We start from the raw sequence: 5,248 nt of genomic DNA, 5'->3' as shown, positions 1-5,248 counted from the left end.
ACAGAACGGTCATTGCTATGCAGCCTCTTCACATGTTGTGATGATTCTGGGTCACTTTCTCAAGTTTGAAACTGTGGATGTGGCCATGGCTACTTCCAGACAGAGAACAGTGGAATCCTGGAAAGCGTTGAAGAAACTATCAACTCATATCAGTACTATTTTGTACTCTGATCCAACTGAATTAAGAAAGCAGGTCCTTCGGGTTTTATGCATCTATGAAACCAATCAGGCTCTCCTATTCTTCCCCTAGGAGTGTTCTTTTCTGAAAAGAACGCACTTTCATTTTTCAAATTATGTCAGAAAATACGGGTTTTTTGTGGGGGGGGTGTCTTTGTATCTCAAAAATAATGATTTTGAGAATCAAGTTTCACAAGCCAATTTTAATAGTATAATTTCTGTTGGCGTAATTAGCTTTTTTCTTCCTCATCTTTTTCTGAATCCACTGGAAAAAAACAAAAGGACAAAGGAGGGAGGCAGAGAGACACCAAAATAACATCTTTGCTATCGGTAAGGCTGACATTATAGCAAGTGGAATGTATCTGTGGGCAAATGGACTTCTTCATCCTGAGCCCACATATTGGCAGGATGTGCCCATCTGGCCACGTGCAGAGTCAGACCCCTGCAGCCTCCACACAGGGTAGGAGAGCTTTACTGCTATTCTTGCCATGGGTTTGAGAGCCACCTAGATCTACTTTCTCTGATATTTCCTAAAAAGAAGAAGACACAGGATGGGGCTGGGCTGTGCATGCTCCGTTTCTTTTCACAGATTTCCCAATTAGGTTAGTCCCTCTGCTGTCCTGGGGACAGGTGTGTGAGGGCTTCTGGGAGATGCTATGCTAAGGGGCTCACTACCGTAGAGAAGGGAGCTCCTAAGTGGGAAGAGGTACCTTCCCTATAAGAGCCTTCAGTGACAAAATCTATTGCAGTAAGCATTTTTTGCTTACCAGTTTTGGTTTCTATCCCTCTCTCCTCCCCACGGCCCCTTGAACATTCTAATTTGAGCAAGAGAAAAATAACTGCAGAGTAAAGAGACACTGGAGACCTGGGTCCTGGTTGGGCTAGTGGGTAAGTCATGTGGGCTCTCTGGGTCTTGTTTTCCTACAGTCTGAGAATCCAGGAGAGGTTGTTCCTTGCTCAAGCCAGCCCTATGGTCTGGCACCCATACTTCTCCTTCTGGGAACCTTGCCTTCCTCTGTATTTTCAACTTTTTTTTCTCCTCCACTGGGTTCCTTCCATAGGCTTTTAGACATTTGCAGATCTTTCCCACTTAAAAACAATATCCTCACTTGACCCTCACCCTTTCTAGCAACTTCTTTATCTCTGTATCTTCTTTTCTTTTTTTTTTTAATAGAAAAATAAAATGTCATAAGGTGCTGTGTCCTCCATCTCCCCCTCAAAGCAGCCTGGCTTCCAGCTTCTTGTCTTAGGATCCTCAAATGCTTCTCACTAAGTGGATCACTCATCTTTTGCAGCTCAATCCAGTGGACATTTTGGTTCTCGTTGGACTTGATTTCTCAGCACTAATTGACCCTGCTGACCAGTCCTGGCTTTTCAGAAACCTCATTTCCCTTTGTTTTCCTGACACTACACTTTCTTGGTTATCTGCTTCTGAAGGATCATGTTCTTCTAGTCAGCTAGATCTTGTAGTTCTGCAATACCCAGGCCCTCTCTGGATTTCTCTTTATTCTGTTTTGGCAAAAGAATGATCAGACGGTTTATTTATTCAACAATTTTTTATAGGCACCATCTTAAGCATGGAGAATTCGACAGTGGAAAAATAAATCCCTGCTCTGATAGAGCTCCCACATTCTAGTGGGAAAAGAGATTCAAGAAATAAATAAGAAAATAAATATGTAATATATTAGGTGGTGATAAGTGCTACAGTGAAAAGTAAGTTGAGGCCAGAGAATGTGTATTTGTGTGTGGGGAGGTGATACTATAGTAATAGAGAAGGATCCGGGAGGGCAGAGTCCTGAAAGAACTGAGTGACTGGAAGAGCTTTGAGAAGGACTGGTGTTAATTTGTCTTTAAATACTTAGTAGAATTCACCCGTGAAGACATCCAGTCTTGGACTTTTTTCCATAGGGAGGTTTGATTACTTTCACTCTCTTTGCTTGTTATAGGTCTGTTGTGATTTCTATTTCTTCTTGAGTCAACTCAAGAAGGTAATTTGTGTGTTTCTAAGAATTTGCTATTTGGGGTAAGTTATCTAATTTGTTGGTGTACAGTTGTTCATAGTATTCTCTCCTAATACTTGTTACTTCTTTACAGTTTGGTTGTAATGACCCCACTTACATTTCATTTCATTTTTTTTTTCTTTGTCAACCTGCTTAAAGGTTTGCCAAGTTTTGAAGTGTGTGACTGAACTACGGAGTTATCTAGTGGCAGAGCATTCTAGATGAGACGACAAATAATACCAGCTAACATTTACTGAGAACTTCCTGTGCATCAGGCATTTATTGAAGGTGCTTCACCCAGATGGTAGGTGTAGTAATTCATCTTCTTCTTTTTCTTCTCACTTTCCAGATGAAGAAACTAGGGCACAGAGGGAGGTGAATGTCTTGTGGAAACCCATGGCTAAAGGGACAGAGGTGTGATTTAAGCCAACATTTGGCTCTAGGACCTCATATTTACCTCCACACTCTTACTTTCCTGGTCTGTGAGTCCAGCGAAAAGAATTATTATCAGAATATCAAGACAGAGACAGTAAAATGAAACCTTGTCTCATAGATCTCAGTATATCATTTTTCTTTTTTAAAGAAATATCTGAGAAATATGTCATTTCCAGCTTGGAATAAGAAATGGTACAATAATTTTACCACCTAATTTTACTCCCTAGCTGGTTTCAGGATATTAATAACTAGAGTTGGATCATCTCTGCTACATTTTGGTTTTCTTAAAAATCTCCAGCTATTTTCCAGTATATGCCATTTTATAGAATATATTTTTCCTATTTTTTCCTTCCTGGGGAAACAAAAGCATGTTTTAACAGCACACAATCCATATGCTTCTGATTTACTTGTACTCAAATCTCAAAAATGTTGCTTTATAAGAGCTGTTTTATTCCTCTTCAAACTGACTTGAATACAAATTTCTTGACATTTTCTTCCTCTTGAAAACTAAATGGTATTTTGCTAGGGAAAGAATATTCTGATATCCCCATAATTTTATTGGTTCAAAACCAAAAGCCAGAGCTTCTGAAAAGGCCCTGGAAAAACATGCTTTCCCATCTAGCCAAATCATGGGATGATCTAGAACCTCTAGGCAGCTAATAGCATAGGTTAAGGATCCTGGTGGCTCCAAAGACACACAAGAGTTTTTAACCATTAACCATTCATTCCTATGCACCGCACAGAGGAATTGTGTTTTTTCTTCTCTATATAGAAAAAAAAAGGTGAGTGGGAGAAGAAATTTCTCTTGTCAGCTTGAGCTTTAAAAAGAAGAAGGAAGTATGGGGTAAGTGGATGTTTTTAAGCTCAGGCATATGTTAGAGGGGGAGGAAATGAGACTGAGTGAGAAACAAAGTGCTGATGCTGAGGATCTGCCATGGCCTCAGGATGACCCAGGAATCTCACCAGTTCCTATAACAAACGCCACATACTAAAAGCATGTTTTGTCAAAGAAGCATCAGCACTGAGTGAAGTCAGCAGAATTAGGAGTGGTGCCAACCAGGGTTCCTCTGTAAGGTGAGAATTCAGTTTCCCTTCATTCATCCATCTGTCCATCCATCATATCTGCCCACCCACCAATCCATTCATCCATCCATCCTTCCATCCATCCGTTCATCCATCCATCCTTCTGTCTATCTACCCATCCATCCATCCATCCATCCATCTGTCCATCCATCATATCTATCCACTCACCCATCTGTCTATTCATCCATCCATCGGTCTGTCCATCTATCTGTCCATCTGCCACCCTTCTGTCCATCCATCTATCTGTCCATCCACTCACTGCCTGTCCATCCATCTATCTGTCCATCTGTCCACCCATCCTTTCATTCATCTATCCATCCCTCTATCCACCCCAGAAACACCAGGGAAGGCAGGCAAGAAGGATAGAAGGGAATGGAAATTAAGTTCCACTGATCATTTGCTACACCAATAATGACAGGATTAATCTCAAGACAATGCTGATGGATTGCCAGTGTCTGCCTGGAATGCTGTATTGAGGATTCTGAGTTCTGGTCTACTATAGCAAAGAGTATTGGGCTCAGTTCAGGGATATCAGCTATGAGCATAATTGGGGCAAGTACCAACAGTCACACACATCCTCAGACCCACCATACTGTGCACAGTCCCAGATCAGGGCTAGTTAGGGGAGCAGACAAAGGACATTGTGGCCTGGTACCCACCCAGGGGTACGAGAGTGGAGAGCTGGCTGTGGTTAGAGGCAACGGTGGGATTTGGGGAATGAGGGCTTGGCCTGGGTAGTGTGTGCCACTCTGCTAGGAAAAGACTTTATTTAGCACGCTGGTGAACTTTACTCTGAGCCCTGATGTGTGTTACACAGTGTCCTGATCCCTTCGGACCTGGTTACTGTGCCCCATAAGTGAAAGCTTCCCTGGGTCATCTGCAGAAGCCCTGGAAGTCCAAAGAGGTGATGAGCACAGCTTTGCAAGTGAGACCGTCCTGGAATTCCACCCACAGCACTGAGGAGCAATGTGCACTCCCAGAGTCCTTCTGAGCCTCAATTTTCTCATCTGCAAAATGGAAAAACAAACAAACAAACAAACAAAACCCCACCCACCCCTATAGGACTGCAGTGAGGATTACACGTGACGTAAACGTCCTGGCTATCATGACACCTTCAAAATGATTCATATTTTTATAAAAATGCTCTGGGCTTTAATTTGGCTCTAGACTGTCTATCAGTCACTACACACTTAGTAGCTACAAAAGGGAATAGAAAGGGGTATGAGTCAGGGTGACAGGACAGTTCAGAATAGAAAACTGCAGGATCAGGGACAAGTGGCTTATTCCTTAGCAGACGCCTGGAAGAGGTGGAGAATTTGAACAGGGTGTACATTTGAGGACAAACAGTGAAGTGACTTCCCTCTTCCCGGCCATGAATTTGGGATATTCTTCTCTTTTCCTGAGTGGGCTTTTGTGTTCTTCCCAGAAGAGACCTCTAATTCTGAGAAGCGGACTGTTGCTCCTGAAACAATGACACAAAACCTTGAGTCTCTTCTGGGTTTACCTACACTTCAACACCACAGCCACCGCCACCACCACCAAATCCTTGCTCC

General features: G+C 42.4%; 1 long non-coding RNA gene across 1 annotated transcript; it reads left to right on the top strand.

Moving 5' to 3' along the window:
- The first annotated feature begins 934 nt into the window (after window positions 1–934).
- LOC112654045 (uncharacterized) lies at window positions 935–4,851 on the top strand. The gene is made up of 3 exons (XR_003132674.2): window positions 935–1,065; window positions 2,337–2,481; window positions 4,513–4,851. It is a non-coding gene; the product is annotated as an uncharacterized LOC112654045 (long non-coding RNA).
- The last annotated feature ends 397 nt before the right edge of the window (window positions 4,852–5,248 follow it).

Source organism: Canis lupus, chromosome 3 (assembly GCF_003254725.2).
Source record: "Canis lupus dingo isolate Sandy chromosome 3, ASM325472v2, whole genome shotgun sequence".
In the NCBI taxonomy this organism is placed as follows: Eukaryota; Metazoa; Chordata; class Mammalia; order Carnivora; family Canidae; genus Canis; species Canis lupus.
The sequence above is the reverse complement of the archived record's forward strand: the minus strand, read 5'-3'. Positions and strand labels throughout refer to the sequence as shown.